This window comes from Lepus europaeus, unplaced genomic scaffold, assembly GCF_033115175.1.
Source record: "Lepus europaeus isolate LE1 unplaced genomic scaffold, mLepTim1.pri SCAFFOLD_34, whole genome shotgun sequence".
In the NCBI taxonomy this organism is placed as follows: Eukaryota; Metazoa; Chordata; class Mammalia; order Lagomorpha; family Leporidae; genus Lepus; species Lepus europaeus.
Genome location: NW_026909213.1, coordinates 450752 through 468686, shown reverse-complemented (window position 1 = coordinate 468686; position 17935 = coordinate 450752).

Here is a 17935-nt window from a genome sequence, read left to right as displayed (position 1 = left end):
TTGGTTTTCTACAAAACACGATTGAGGGTTATTTTCTGAGTTCATTGCATAACAGTTCCACAAAACATTGTCCTGTTATGACTGGATGAAACCAGGAATATCCTCTTGTGTTATGGCTAACTCAATCCCAGATGGAGCTACAGGCTCTGCTTTGTGTTTTCTTCATATTATGAATGGATTTTACAGTTTTCAATGAATTTTAGCAGGGGATATTTCCTTTTGTGCTGGGAAACACTAATTACTTACACATGGAGACACAAACTGAACAGAATCGTGTTTTCTAGGCAGAAAGCTGGTTCAATTGCTGCAAACAAACATGATATTTATATATGTAAACATGACTTATTATCCACTTGACGAAGAATATGAGTTTGCTTTCCTCCAAAACAAGTTTGACAGTGATTTTCTGAGTCCATTCAATACTAGTTCCACAACAGTTTGTCTGGATATGACTGAATGAAACCAGAAATATCCTCTTGTGTTGTGACTAACTCAATCCCAGATCGTGCTACAAGCCCTCTTTTGTGTTTTCTTGATATTATCCATGGACTGTATGCTTTTGAATGAATTTAAGCAGAAAGTATTTTCTTTTGTGCTGGGAAAAACAAATTAGTTCCACATGGAGACACAAACTCAACAGATTCCTGTTTTCTAGGCAGAAAGCTAGATCAATTTTTGCAAAAAAACATTATATTATATTTGTAAAAATGACATTTTATAAACTTGACCAAGAAAATGAGTTTGCTTTACTCCAAAACCAGTTTGACGGTGATTATCTGAGTGCATTGCATACTAGCTCCACAACACTTTGTCCGGATATGACTGGATGAAACCAGAAATATCCTATTGTGTTGTGACTAACTCAATCCCAGATCGTGCTACATGCCCTCTTTTGTGTTTTCTGGAAATTAGCCATGGACTTTATGGTTTTTAGTGAATTTAAGCAGGGAATATTTTCTTTTGTGCTGTGAAAAACTAATATGTTCCACATGGAGACACAAACTCAACACATTCGCGTTTTCTAGGCAGAAAGCTAGAGCAATTGCTGCAAGCAATCTTGATATTTGTGTTTGTATAGAGGACATTTATGCGCTTGCCTAAGAAAATACTTTGCTTTTCTCTAGATCCAGTTTGACTGTGATTTTCTGAGTCCATTTCCTACCAGTTCCACAACAGCTTGTCTGGATATGACTGGATGAAACCAGAAATATCCTCTTGTGATAGGGCTAACTCAATCCCACTTGGTGCTATAGACTCTGCTTTGTGTTTTTTAGATATCATCAATGGACTTTATGGTTTTGAATGAATTTAAGCAGGGACTATTTTATTTTGTGCTGGGAAAAACTAGTTACTTCCACATGGAGACACAAACTCAACACATTCCTGTTTTCTATGTAGAAAACTAGAGCAATTGCTGCAAACAAACATGATATTTATATTTGTAAACAGGCTTCTTATCCAAGTGACCAAGAAAATGAGTTTGTTTTCCGCAAAATCCACTGTGACCGTGATTATCTGAGTCCATTGCATACCAGTTCCACAACACTTTGTCCAGATATGACTGGATGAAACCAGAAATATCCTCTTGTGTTATGGCTAACTCAATCCCAGATCATGCTACAGGCTCTGCTTTGTGTTTTCTTGATATTATCCATGGACTTTATGCTTTTGAATGAATTTAAGCAGGCGATATTTTCTTTTCTGCTGGGAAAAACTAATTACTTCCACGTGGAGACACAAACGCAACACATTCCTGTTTTATAGGCAGAAAGCTAGAGCAATTGCTACAAACAAACATGATATTTATATTTGTCAACATGGCTTTTATCCACTTCACCAAGGAAATCAGTGTGTTTTCCCCCAAACCAGTTTGACCGTGATTATCTGAGTCCCTTGAAAACCACTTCCACAACACTTTGTCAGGATATGACTGGATGAAACCAGAAATATCCTCTTGTGTTATGGCTAACTCAATCCCAGACCTTGCTGCAGGCCCTGCTTTGTGTTTTATTGATATTATCCATGGAGTTTATCATTTTGAATGTATTTAAGCAAGGGATATTTCCTTTTGTGCTGGGAAACACTAATTACTTCCATTGGAGACACAAACTCAACGCATTCGTGTTTTCTAGGCAGAAAGCTAGAGCAATTGCTGCAAACTAACATGATATTTATATTTGTAAACATGGCTTTTTATCCACTTGCCTAAGAAAATACTTTGCTTTTCTCTAAATCTAGTTTTACGGTGCTTATCTGAGTCCATTTCATACCAGTTCCACAACATCTTGTATGGATATGACTGGATGAAACGAGTAATATCCTCTTGTGTTATGGCTACTCGATCCCAGATGGTGCTACAGGCTCTGCTTTGTGTTTTCTTGATATTATCAATGGCCTTCATGGTTTTGAATGCATTTAAGCAGGGGATATTTTCTTTTGTGCTGGCAAACACTAATTATTGAACATGGAGACACAGACTCAACACATTTGTGTTCTCTTGGCAGAAAGCGAGAGCAATTGCTGCAAACAAACATGATATTTATGTTTGTGAACATCGCTTTTTATCCACTTGACCAGGAAAATGAGTTTGTTATCCCCCAAAACCAGTTTCACAGTGATTATCTGAGTCCATTCCATACTAGTTCCACAACACTTTGTCCGGATATGACTGGCTGAAAGCAGAAATCTCCTCTTGTGTTGTGACTAACTCAATCCCAGATCATGCTACAAATCCTCTTTTGGGTTTTCTTGATATTATACATGGACTATATGGTTTTGAATGAATTTAAGCAGGGAATATTTTCTTTTGTGCTGGGAAACACTAATTACTTACACATGGAGACACAAACTCAACACAATGGTATTTTCTAGGCAGATATCTAGAGCAATTGCTTCAAACAAACATGATATTTATATTTGTAAACATGACTTTTTATCCACTTGCCCAAGAATACGAGTTTGGTTTTCTACAAAACACGATTGAGGGTTATTTTCTGAGTTCATTGCATAACAGTTCCACAAAACATTGTCCTGTTATGACTGGATGAAACCAGGAATATCCTCTTGTGTTATGGCTAACTCAATCCCAGATGGAGCTACAGGCTCTGCTTTGTGTTTTCTTCATATTATGAATGGATTTTACAGTTTTCAATGAATTTTAGCAGGGGATATTTCCTTTTGTGCTGGGGAACACTAATTACTTACACATGGAGACACAAACTGAACACAATCGTGTTTTCTAGGCAGAAAGCTGGTTCAATTGCTGCAAACAAACATGATATTTATATATGTAAACATGACTTATTATCCACTTGACGAAGAATATGAGTTTGCTTTCCTCCAAAACAAGTTTGACGGTGATTTTCTGAGTCCATTCAATACTAGTTCCACAACAGTTTGTCTGGATATGACTGAATGAAACCAGAAATATCCTCTTGTGTTGTGACTAACTCAATCCCAGATCGTGCTACAAGCCCTCTTTTGTGTTTTCTTGATATTATCCATGGACTGTATGCTTTTGAATGAATTTAAGCAGAAAGTATTTTCTTTTGTGCTGGGAAAAACAAATTAGTTCCACATGGAGACACAAACTCAACAGATTCCTGTTTTCTAGGCAGAAAGCTAGATCAATTTTTGCAAAAAAACATTATATTATATTTGTAAAAATGACATTTTATAAACTTGACCAAGAAAATGAGTTTGCTTTACTCCAAAACCAGTTTGACGGTGATTATCTGAGTGCATTGCATACTAGCTCCACAACACTTTGTCCGGATATGACTGGATGAAACCAGAAATATCCTATTGTGTTGTGACTAACTCAATCCCAGATCGTGCTACATGCCCTCTTTTGTGTTTTCTGGAAATTAGCCATGGACTTTATGGTTTTTAGTGAATTTAAGCAGGGAATATTTTCTTTTGTGCTGTGAGAAACTAATATGTTCCACATGGAGACACAAACTCAACACATTCGCGTTTTCTAGGCAGAAAGCTAGAGCAATTGCTGCAAGCAATCTTGATATTTGTGTTTGTATAGAGGACATTTATGCGCTTGCCTAAGAAAATACTTTGCTTTTCTCTAGATCCAGTTTGACTGTGATTTTCTGAGTCCATTTCCTACCAGTTCCACAACAGCTTGTCTGGATATGACTGGATGAAACCAGAAATATCCTCTTGTGATATGGCTAACTCAATCCCACTTGGTGCTATAGACTCTGCTTTGTGTTTTTTAGATATCATCAATGGACTTTATGGTTTTGAATGAATTTAAGCAGGGACTATTTTATTTTGTGCTGGGAAAAACTAGTTACTTCCACATGGAGACACAAACTCAACACATTCCTGTTTGCTATGTAGAAAACTAGAGCAATTGCTGCAAACAAACATGATATTTATATTTGTAAACAGGCTTCTTATCCAAGTGACCAAGAAAATGAGTTTGTTTTCCGCAAAATCCACTGTGACCGTGATTATCTGAGTCCATTGCATACCAGTTCCACAACACTTTGTCCAGATATGACTGGATGAAACCAGAAATATCCTCTTGTGTTATGGCTAACTCAATCCCAGATCATGCTACAGGCTCTGCTTTGTGTTTTCTTGATATTATCCATGGACTTTATGCTTTTGAATGAATTTAAGCAGGCGATATTTTCTTTTCTGCTGGGAAAAACTAATTACTTCCACATGGAGACACAAACGCAACACATTCCTGTTTTATAGGCAGAAAGCTAGAGCAATTGCTACAAACAAACATGATATTTATATTTGTCAACATGGCTTTTATCCACTTCACCAAGGAAATCAGTGTGTTTTCCCCCAAACCAGTTTGACCGTGATTATCTGAGTCCCTTGAAAACCACTTCCACAACACTTTGTCAGGATATGACTGGATGAAACCAGAAATATCCTCTTGTGTTATGGCTAACTCAATCCCAGACCTTGCTGCAGGCCCTGCTTTGTGTTTTATTGATATTATCCATGGAGTTTATCATTTTGAATGTATTTAAGCAAGGGATATTTCCTTTTGTGCTGGGAAACACTAATTACTTCCATTGGAGACACAAACTCAACGCATTCGTGTTTTCTAGGCAGAAAGCTAGAGCAATTGCTGCAAACTAACATGATATTTATATTTGTAAACATGGCTTTTTATCCACTTGCCTAAGAAAATACTTTGCTTTTCTCTAAATCTAGTTTTACGGTGCTTATCTGAGTCCATTTCATACCAGTTCCACAACATCTTGTATGGATATGACTGGATGAAACGAGTAATATCCTCTTGTGTTATGGCTACTCGATCCCAGATGGTGCTACAGGCTCTGCTTTGTGTTTTCTTGATATTATCAATGGCCTTCATGGTTTTGAATGCATTTAAGCAGGGGATATTTTCTTTTGTGCTGGCAAACACTAATTATTGAACATGGAGACACAGACTCAACACATTTGTGTTCTCTTGGCAGAAAGCGAGAGCAATTGCTGCAAACAAACATGATATTTATGTTTGTGAACATCGCTTTTTATCCACTTGACCAGGAAAATGAGTTTGTTATCCCCCAAAACCAGTTTCACAGTGATTATCTGAGTCCATTCCATACTAGTTCCACAACACTTTGTCCGGATATGACTGGCTGAAAGCAGAAATCTCCTCTTGTGTTGTGACTAACTCAATCCCAGATCATGCTACAAATCCTCTTTTGGGTTTTCTTGATATTATACATGGACTATATGGTTTTGAATGAATTTAAGCAGGGAATATTTTCTTTTGTGCTGGGAAACACTAATTACTTACACATGGAGACACAAACTCAACACAATGGTATTTTCTAGGCAGATATCTAGAGCAATTGCTTCAAACAAACATGATATTTATATTTGTAAACATGACTTTTTATCCACTTGCCCAAGAATACGAGTTTGGTTTTCTACAAAACACGATTGAGGGTTATTTTCTGAGTTCATTGCATAACAGTTCCACAAAACATTGTCCTGTTATGACTGGATGAAACCAGGAATATCCTCTTGTGTTATGGCTAACTCAATCCCAGATGGAGCTACAGGCTCTGCTTTGTGTTTTCTTCATATTATGAATGGATTTTACAGTTTTCAATGAATTTTAGCAGGGGATATTTCCTTTTGTGCTGGGGAACACTAATTACTTACACATGGAGACACAAACTGAACACAATCGTGTTTTCTAGGCAGAAAGCTGGTTCAATTGCTGCAAACAAACATGATATTTATATATGTAAACATGACTTATTATCCACTTGACGAAGAATATGAGTTTGCTTTCCTCCAAAACAAGTTTGACGGTGATTTTCTGAGTCCATTCAATACTAGTTCCACAACAGTTTGTCTGGATATGACTGAATGAAACCAGAAATATCCTCTTGTGTTGTGACTAACTCAATCCCAGATCGTGCTACAAGCCCTCTTTTGTGTTTTCTTGATATTATCCATGGACTGTATGCTTTTGAATGAATTTAAGCAGAAAGTATTTTCTTTTGTGCTGGGAAAAACAAATTAGTTCCACATGGAGACACAAACTCAACAGATTCCTGTTTTCTAGGCAGAAAGCTAGATCAATTTTTGCAAAAAAACATTATATTATATTTGTAAAAATGACATTTTATAAACTTGACCAAGAAAATGAGTTTGCTTTACTCCAAAACCAGTTTGACGGTGATTATCTGAGTGCATTGCATACTAGCTCCACAACACTTTGTCCGGATATGACTGGATGAAACCAGAAATATCCTATTGTGTTGTGACTAACTCAATCCCAGATCGTGCTACATGCCCTCTTTTGTGTTTTCTGGAAATTAGCCATGGACTTTATGGTTTTTAGTGAATTTAAGCAGGGAATATTTTCTTTTGTGCTGTGAGAAACTAATATGTTCCACATGGAGACACAAACTCAACACATTCGCGTTTTCTAGGCAGAAAGCTAGAGCAATTGCTGCAAGCAATCTTGATATTTGTGTTTGTATAGAGGACATTTATGCGCTTGCCTAAGAAAATACTTTGCTTTTCTCTAGATCCAGTTTGACTGTGATTTTCTGAGTCCATTTCCTACCAGTTCCACAACAGCTTGTCTGGATATGACTGGATGAAACCAGAAATATCCTCTTGTGATATGGCTAACTCAATCCCACTTGGTGCTATAGACTCTGCTTTGTGTTTTTTAGATATCATCAATGGACTTTATGGTTTTGAATGAATTTAAGCAGGGACTATTTTATTTTGTGCTGGGAAAAACTAGTTACTTCCACATGGAGACACAAACTCAACACATTCCTGTTTGCTATGTAGAAAACTAGAGCAATTGCTGCAAACAAACATGATATTTATATTTGTAAACAGGCTTCTTATCCAAGTGACCAAGAAAATGAGTTTGTTTTCCGCAAAATCCACTGTGACCGTGATTATCTGAGTCCATTGCATACCAGTTCCACAACACTTTGTCCAGATATGACTGGATGAAACCAGAAATATCCTCTTGTGTTATGGCTAACTCAATCCCAGATCATGCTACAGGCTCTGCTTTGTGTTTTCTTGATATTATCCATGGACTTTATGCTTTTGAATGAATTTAAGCAGGCGATATTTTCTTTTCTGCTGGGAAAAACTAATTACTTCCACATGGAGACACAAACGCAACACATTCTTGTTTTATAGGCAGAAAGCTAGAGCAATTGCTACAAACAAACATGATATTTATATTTGTCAACATGGCTTTTATCCACTTCACCAAGGAAATCAGTGTGTTTTCCCCCAAACCAGTTTGACCGTGATTATCTGAGTCCCTTGAAAACCACTTCCACAACACTTTGTCAGGATATGACTGGATGAAACCAGAAATATCCTCTTGTGTTATGGCTAACTCAATCCCAGACCTTGCTGCAGGCCCTGCTTTGTGTTTTATTGATATTATCCATGGAGTTTATCATTTTGAATGTATTTAAGCAAGGGATATTTCCTTTTGTGCTGGGAAACACTAATTACTTCCATTGGAGACACAAACTCAACGCATTCGTGTTTTCTAGGCAGAAAGCTAGAGCAATTGCTGCAAACTAACATGATATTTATATTTGTAAACATGGCTTTTTATCCACTTGCCTAAGAAAATACTTTGCTTTTCTCTAAATCTAGTTTTACGGTGCTTATCTGAGTCCATTTCATACCAGTTCCACAACATCTTGTATGGATATGACTGGATGAAACGAGTAATATCCTCTTGTGTTATGGCTACTCGATCCCAGATGGTGCTACAGGCTCTGCTTTGTGTTTTCTTGATATTATCAATGGCCTTCATGGTTTTGAATGCATTTAAGCAGGGGATATTTTCTTTTGTGCTGGCAAACACTAATTATTGAACATGGAGACACAGACTCAACACATTTGTGTTCTCTTGGCAGAAAGCGAGAGCAATTGCTGCAAACAAACATGATATTTATGTTTGTGAACATCGCTTTTTATCCACTTGACCAGGAAAATGAGTTTGTTATCCCCCAAAACCAGTTTCACAGTGATTATCTGAGTCCATTCCATACTAGTTCCACAACACTTTGTCCGGATATGACTGGCTGAAAGCAGAAATCTCCTCTTGTGTTGTGACTAACTCAATCCCAGATCATGCTACAAATCCTCTTTTGGGTTTTCTTGATATTATACATGGACTATATGGTTTTGAATGAATTTAAGCAGGGAATATTTTCTTTTGTGCTGGGAAACACTAATTACTTACACATGGAGACACAAACTCAACACAATGGTATTTTCTAGGCAGATATCTAGAGCAATTGCTTCAAACAAACATGATATTTATATTTGTAAACATGACTTTTTATCCACTTGCCCAAGAATACGAGTTTGGTTTTCTACAAAACACGATTGAGGGTTATTTTCTGAGTTCATTGCATAACAGTTCCACAAAACATTGTCCTGTTATGACTGGATGAAACCAGGAATATCCTCTTGTGTTATGGCTAACTCAATCCCAGATGGAGCTACAGGCTCTGCTTTGTGTTTTCTTCATATTATGAATGGATTTTACAGTTTTCAATGAATTTTAGCAGGGGATATTTCCTTTTGTGCTGGGGAACACTAATTACTTACACATGGAGACACAAACTGAACACAATCGTGTTTTCTAGGCAGAAAGCTGGTTCAATTGCTGCAAACAAACATGATATTTATATATGTAAACATGACTTATTATCCACTTGACGAAGAATATGAGTTTGCTTTCCTCCAAAACAAGTTTGACAGTGATTTTCTGAGTCCATTCAATACTAGTTCCACAACAGTTTGTCTGGATATGACTGAATGAAACCAGAAATATCCTCTTGTGTTGTGACTAACTCAATCCCAGATCGTGCTACAAGCCCTCTTTTGTGTTTTCTTGATATTATCCATGGACTGTATGCTTTTGAATGAATTTAAGCAGAAAGTATTTTCTTTTGTGCTGGGAAAAACAAATTAGTTCCACATGGAGACACAAACTCAACAGATTCCTGTTTTCTAGGCAGAAAGCTAGATCAATTTTTGCAAAAAAACATTATATTATATTTGTAAAAATGACATTTTATAAACTTGACCAAGAAAATGAGTTTGCTTTACTCCAAAACCAGTTTGACGGTGATTATCTGAGTGCATTGCATACTAGCTCCACAACACTTTGTCCGGATATGACTGGATGAAACCAGAAATATCCTATTGTGTTGTGACTAACTCAAGACCAGATCGTGCTACATGCCCTCTTTTGTGTTTTCTGGAAATTAGCCATGGACTTTATGGTTTTTAGTGAATTTAAGCAGGGAATATTTTCTCTTGTGCTGTGAAAAACTAATATGTTCCACATGGAGACACAAACTCAACACATTCGCGTTTTCTAGGCAGAAAGCTAGAGCAATTGCTGCAAGCAATCTTGATATTTGTGTTTGTATAGAGGACATTTATGCGCTTGCCTAAGAAAATACTTTGCTTTTCTCTAGATCCAGTTTGACTGTGATTTTCTGAGTCCATTTCCTACCAGTTCCACAACAGCTTGTCTGGATATGACTGGATGAAACCAGAAATATCCTCTTGTGATATGGCTAACTCAATCCCACTTGGTGCTTTGGACTCTGCTTTGTGTTTTTTAGATATTATCAATGGACTTTATGGTTTTGAATGAATTTAAGCAGGGACTATTTTATTTTGTGCTGGGAAAAACTAGTTACTTCCACATGGAGACACAAACTCAACACATTCCTGTTTTCTATGTAGAAAACTAGAGCAATTGCTGCAAACAAACATGATATTTATATTTGTAAACAGGCTTCTTATCCAAGTGACCAAGAAAATGAGTTTGTTTTCCGCAAAATCCACTGTGACCGTGATTATCTGAGTCCATTGCATACCAGTTCCACAACACTTTGTCCAGATATGACTGGATGAAACCAGAAATATCCTCTTGTGTTATGGCTAACTCAATCCCAGATCATGCTACAGGCTCTGCTTTGTGTTTTCTTGATATTATCCATGGACTTTATGCTTTTGAATGAATTTAAGCAGGCGATATTTTCTTTTCTGCTGGGAAAAACTAATTACTTCCACGTGGAGACACAAACGCAACACATTCCTGTTTTATAGGCAGAAAGCTAGAGCAATTGCTACAAACAAACATGATATTTATATTTGTCAACATGGCTTTTATCCACTTCACCAAGGAAATCAGTGTGTTTTCCCCCAAACCAGTTTGACCGTGATTATCTGAGTCCCTTGAAAACCACTTCCACAACACTTTGTCAGGATATGACTGGATGAAACCAGAAATATCCTCTTGTGTTATGGCTAACTCAATCCCAGACCTTGCTGCAGGCCCTGCTTTGTGTTTTATTGATATTATCCATGGAGTTTATCATTTTGAATGTATTTAAGCAAGGGATATTTCCTTTTGTGCTGGGAAACACTAATTACTTCCATTGGAGACACAAACTCAACGCATTCGTGTTTTCTAGGCAGAAAGCTAGAGCAATTGCTGCAAACTAACATGATATTTATATTTGTAAACATGGCTTTTTATCCACTTGCCTAAGAAAATACTTTGCTTTTCTCTAAATCTAGTTTTACGGTGCTTATCTGAGTCCATTTCATACCAGTTCCACAACATCTTGTATGGATATGACTGGATGAAACGAGTAATATCCTCTTGTGTTATGGCTACTCGATCCCAGATGGTGCTACAGGCTCTGCTTTGTGTTTTCTTGATATTATCAATGGCCTTCATGGTTTTGAATGCAATTAAGCAGGGGATATTTTCTTTTGTGCTGGCAAACACTAATTATTGAACATGGAGACACAGACTCAACACATTTGTGTTCTCTTGGCAGAAAGCAAGAGCAATTGCTGCAAACAAACATGATATTTATGTTTGTGAACATCGCTTTTTATCCACTTGACCAGGAAAATGAGTTTGTTATCCCCCAAAACCAGTTTCACAGTGATTATCTGAGTCCATTCCATACTAGTTCCACAACACTTTGTCCGGATATGACTGGCTGAAAGCAGAAATCTCCTCTTGTGTTGTGACTAACTCAATCCCAGATCATGCTACAAATCCTCTTTTGGGTTTTCTTGATATTATACATGGACTATATGGTTTTGAATGAATTTAAGCAGGGAATATTTTCTTTTGTGCTGGGAAACACTAATTACTTACACATGGAGACACAAACTCAACACAATGGTATTTTCTAGGCAGATATCTAGAGCAATTGCTTCAAACAAACATGATATTTATATTTGTAAACATGACTTTTTATCCACTTGCCCAAGAATACGAGTTTGGTTTTCTACAAAACACGATTGAGGGTTATTTTCTGAGTTCATTGCATAACAGTTCCACAAAACATTGTCCTGTTATGACTGGATGAAACCAGGAATATCCTCTTGTGTTATGGCTAACTCAATCCCAGATGGAGCTACAGGCTCTGCTTTGTGTTTTCTTCATATTATGAATGGATTTTACAGTTTTCAATGAATTTTAGCAGGGGATATTTCCTTTTGTGCTGGGGAACACTAATTACTTACACATGGAGACACAAACTGAACAGAATCGTGTTTTCTAGGCAGAAAGCTGGTTCAATTGCTGCAAACAAACATGATATTTATATATGTAAACATGACTTATTATCCACTTGACGAAGAATATGAGTTTGCTTTCCTCCAAAACAAGTTTGACAGTGATTTTCTGAATCCATTCAATACTAGTTCCACAACAGTTTGTCTGGATATGACTGAATGAAACCAGAAATATCCTCTTGTGTTGTGACTAACTCAATCCCAGATCGTGCTACAAGCCCTCTTTTGTGTTTTCTTGATATTATCCATGGACTGTATGCTTTTGAATGAATTTAAGCAGAAAGTATTTTCTTTTGTGCTGGGAAAAACAAATTAGTTCCACATGGAGACACAAACTCAACAGATTCCTGTTTTCTAGGCAGAAAGCTAGATCAATTTTTGCAAAAAAACATTATATTATATTTGTAAAAATGACATTTTATAAACTTGACCAAGAAAATGAGTTTGCTTTACTCCAAAACCAGTTTGACGGTGATTATCTGAGTGCATTGCATACTAGCTCCACAACACTTTGTCCGGATATGACTGGATGAAACCAGAAATATCCTATTGTGTTGTGACTAACTCAATCCCAGATCGTGCTACATGCCCTCTTTTGTGTTTTCTGGAAATTAGCCATGGACTTTATGGTTTTTAGTGAATTTAAGCAGGGAATATTTTCTTTTGTGCTGTGAAAAACTAATATGTTCCACATGGAGACACAAACTCAACACATTCGCGTTTTCTAGGCAGAAAGCTAGAGCAATTGCTGCAAGCAATCTTGATATTTGTGTTTGTATAGAGGACATTTATGCGCTTGCCTAAGAAAATACTTTGCTTTTCTCTAGATCCAGTTTGACTGTGATTTTCTGAGTCCATTTCCTACCAGTTCCACAACAGCTTGTCTGGATATGACTGGATGAAACCAGAAATATCCTCTTGTGATAGGGCTAACTCAATCCCACTTGGTGCTATAGACTCTGCTTTGTGTTTTTTAGATATCATCAATGGACTTTATGGTTTTGAATGAATTTAAGCAGGGACTATTTTATTTTGTGCTGGGAAAAACTAGTTACTTCCACATGGAGACACAAACTCAACACATTCCTGTTTTCTATGTAGAAAACTAGAGCAATTGCTGCAAACAAACATGATATTTATATTTGTAAACAGGCTTCTTATCCAAGTGACCAAGAAAATGAGTTTGTTTTCCGCAAAATCCACTGTGACCGTGATTATCTGAGTCCATTGCATACCAGTTCCACAACACTTTGTCCAGATATGACTGGATGAAACCAGAAATATCCTCTTGTGTTATGGCTAACTCAATCCCAGATCATGCTACAGGCTCTGCTTTGTGTTTTCTTGATATTATCCATGGACTTTATGCTTTTGAATGAATTTAAGCAGGCGATATTTTCTTTTCTGCTGGGAAAAACTAATTACTTCCACGTGGAGACACAAACGCAACACATTCCTGTTTTATAGGCAGAAAGCTAGAGCAATTGCTACAAACAAACATGATATTTATATTTGTCAACATGGCTTTTATCCACTTCACCAAGGAAATCAGTGTGTTTTCCCCCAAACCAGTTTGACCGTGATTATCTGAGTCCCTTGAAAACCACTTCCACAACACTTTGTCAGGATATGACTGGATGAAACCAGAAATATCCTCTTGTGTTATGGCTAACTCAATCCCAGACCTTGCTGCAGGCCCTGCTTTGTGTTTTATTGATATTATCCATGGAGTTTATCATTTTGAATGTATTTAAGCAAGGGATATTTCCTTTTGTGCTGGGAAACACTAATTACTTCCATTGGAGACACAAACTCAACGCATTCGTGTTTTCTAGGCAGAAAGCTAGAGCAATTGCTGCAAACTAACATGATATTTATATTTGTAAACATGGCTTTTTATCCACTTGCCTAAGAAAATACTTTGCTTTTCTCTAAATCTAGTTTTACGGTGCTTATCTGAGTCCATTTCATACCAGTTCCACAACATCTTGTATGGATATGACTGGATGAAACGAGTAATATCCTCTTGTGTTATGGCTACTCGATCCCAGATGGTGCTACAGGCTCTGCTTTGTGTTTTCTTGATATTATCAATGGCCTTCATGGTTTTGAATGCATTTAAGCAGGGGATATTTTCTTTTGTGCTGGCAAACACTAATTATTGAACATGGAGACACAGACTCAACACATTTGTGTTCTCTTGGCAGAAAGCAAGAGCAATTGCTGCAAACAAACATGATATTTATGTTTGTGAACATCGCTTTTTATCCACTTGACCAGGAAAATGAGTTTGTTATCCCCCAAAACCAGTTTCACAGTGATTATCTGAGTCCATTCCATACTAGTTCCACAACACTTTGTCCGGATATGACTGGCTGAAAGCAGAAATCTCCTCTTGTGTTGTGACTAACTCAATCCCAGATCATGCTACAAATCCTCTTTTGGGTTTTCTTGATATTATACATGGACTATATGGTTTTGAATGAATTTAAGCAGGGAATATTTTCTTTTGTGCTGGGAAACACTAATTACTTACACATGGAGACACAAACTCAACACAATGGTATTTTCTAGGCAGATATCTAGAGCAATTGCTTCAAACAAACATGATATTTATATTTGTAAACATGACTTTTTATCCACTTGCCCAAGAATACGAGTTTGGTTTTCTACAAAACACAATTGAGGGTTATTTTCTGTGTTCATTGCATAACAGTTCCACAAAACATTGTCCTGTTATGACTGGATGAAACCAGGAATATCCTCTTGTGTTATGGCTAACTCAATCCCAGATGGAGCTACAGGCTCTGCTTTGTGTTTTCTTCATATTATGAATGGATTTTACAGTTTTCAATGAATTTTAGCAGGGGATATTTCCTTTTGTGCTGGGGAACACTAATTACTTACACATGGAGACACAAACTGAACACAGTCGTGTTTTCTAGGCAGAAAGCTGGTTCAATTGCTGCAAACAAACATGATATTTATATATGTAAACATGACTTATTATCCACTTGACGAAGAATATGAGTTTGCTTTCCTCCAAAACAAGTTTGACAGTGATTTTCTGAGTCCATTCAATACTAGTTCCACAACAGTTTGTCTGGATATGACTGAATGAAACCAGAAATATCCTCTTGTGTTGTGACTAACTCAATCCCAGATCGTGCTACAAGCCCTCTTTTGTGTTTTCTTGATATTATCCATGGACTGTATGCTTTTGAATGAATTTAAGCAGAAAGTATTTTCTTTTGTGCTGGGAAAAACAAATTAGTTCCACATGGAGACACAAACTCAACAGATTCCTGTTTTCTAGGCAGAAAGCTAGATCAATTTTTGCAAAAAAACATTATATTATATTTGTAAAAATGACATTTTATAAACTTGACCAAGAAAATGAGTTTGCTTTACTCCAAAACCAGTTTGACGGTGATTATCTGAGTGCATTGCATACTAGCTCCACAACACTTTGTCCGGATATGACTGGATGAAACCAGAAATATCCTATTGTGTTGTGACTAACTCAAGACCAGATCGTGCTACATGCTCTCTTTTGTGTTTTCTGGAAATTAGCCATGGACTTTATGGTTTTTAGTGAATTTAAGCAGGGAATATTTTCTTTTGTGCTGTGAAAAACTAATATGTTCCACATGGAGACACAAACTCAACACATTCGCGTTTTCTAGGCAGAAAGCTAGAGCAATTGCTGCAAGCAATCTTGATATTTGTGTTTGTATAGAGGACATTTATGCGCTTGCCTAAGAAAATACTTTGCTTTTCTCTAGATCCAGTTTGACTGTGATTTTCTGAGTCCATTTCCTACCAGTTCCACAACAGCTTGTCTGGATATGACTGGATGAAACCAGAAATATCCTCTTGTGATAGGGCTAACTCAATCCCACTTGGTGCTATAGACTCTGCTTTGTGTTTTTTAGATATCATCAATGGACTTTATGGTTTTGAATGAATTTAAGCAGGGACTATTTTATTTTGTGCTGGGAAAAACTAGTTACTTCCACATGGAGACACAAACTCAACACATTCCTGTTTGCTATGTAGAAAACTAGAGCAATTGCTGCAAACAAACATGATATTTATATTTGTAAACAGGCTTCTTATCCAAGTGACCAAGAAAATGAGTTTGTTTTCCGCAAAATCCACTGTGACCGTGATTATCTGAGTCCATTGCATACCAGTTCCACAACACTTTGTCCAGATATGACTGGATGAAACCAGAAATATCCTCTTGTGTTATGGCTAACTCAATCCCAGATCATGCTACAGGCTCTGCTTTGTGTTTTCTTGATATTATCCATGGACTTTATGCTTTTGAATGAATTTAAGCAGGCGATATTTTCTTTTCTGCTGGGAAAAACTAATTACTTCCACGTGGAGACACAAACGCAACACATTCCTGTTTTATAGGCAGAAAGCTAGAGCAATTGCTACAAACAAACATGATATTTATATTTGTCAACATGGCTTTTATCCACTTCACCAAGGAAATCAGTGTGTTTTCCCCCAAACCAGTTTGACCGGAATTATCTGAGTCCCTTGAAAACCACTTCCACAACACTTTGTCAGGATATGACTGGATGAAACCAGAAATATCCTCTTGTGATATGGCTAACTCAATCCCAGACCTTGCTGCAGGCCCTGCTTTGTGTTTTATTGATATTATCCGTGGAGTTTATCATTTTGAATGTATTTAAGCAAGGGATATTTCCTTTTGTGCTGGGAAACACTAATTACTTCCATTGGAGACACAAACTCAACGCATTCGTGTTTTCTAGGCAGAAAGCTAGAGCAATTGCTGCAAACTAACATGATATTTATATTTGTAAACATGGCTTTTTATCCACTTGCCTAAGAAAATACTTTGCTTTTCTCTAAATCTAGTTTTACGGTGCTTATCTGAGTCCATTTCATACCAGTTCCACAACATCTTGTATGGATATGACTGGATGAAACGAGTAATATCCTCTTGTGTTATGGCTACTCGATCCCAGATGGTGCTACAGGCTCTGCTTTGTGTTTTCTTGATATTATCAATGGCCTTCATGGTTTTGAATGCATTTAAGCAGGGGATATTTTCTTTTGTGCTGGCAAACACTAATTATTGAACATGGAGACACAGACTCAACACATTTGTGTTCTCTTGGCAGAAAGCGAGAGCAATTGCTGCAAACAAACATGATATTTATGTTTGTGAACATCGCTTTTTATCCACTTGACCAGGAAAATGAGTTTGTTATCCCCCAAAACCAGTTTCACAGTGATTATCTGAGTCCATTCCATACTAGTTCCACAACACTTTGTCCGGATATGACTGGCTGAAAGCAGAAATCTCCTCTTGTGTTGTGACTAACTCAATCCCAGATCATGCTACAAATCCTCTTTTGGGTTTTCTTGATATTATACATGGACTATATGGTTTTGAATGAATTTAAGCAGGGAATATTTTCTTTTGTGCTGGGAAACACTAATTACTTACACATGGAGACACAAACTCAACACAATGGTATTTTCTAGGCAGATATCTAGAGCAATTGCTTCAAACAAACATGATATTTATATTTGTAAACATGACTTTTTATCCACTTGCCCAAGAATACGAGTTTGGTTTTCTACAAAACACAATTGAGGGTTATTTTCTGAGTTCATTGCATAACAGTTCCACAAAACATTGTCCTGTTATGACTGGATGAAACCAGGAATATCCTCTTGTGTTATGGCTAACTCAATCCCAGATGGAGCTACAGGCTCTGCTTTGTGTTTTCTTCATATTATGAATGGATTTTACAGT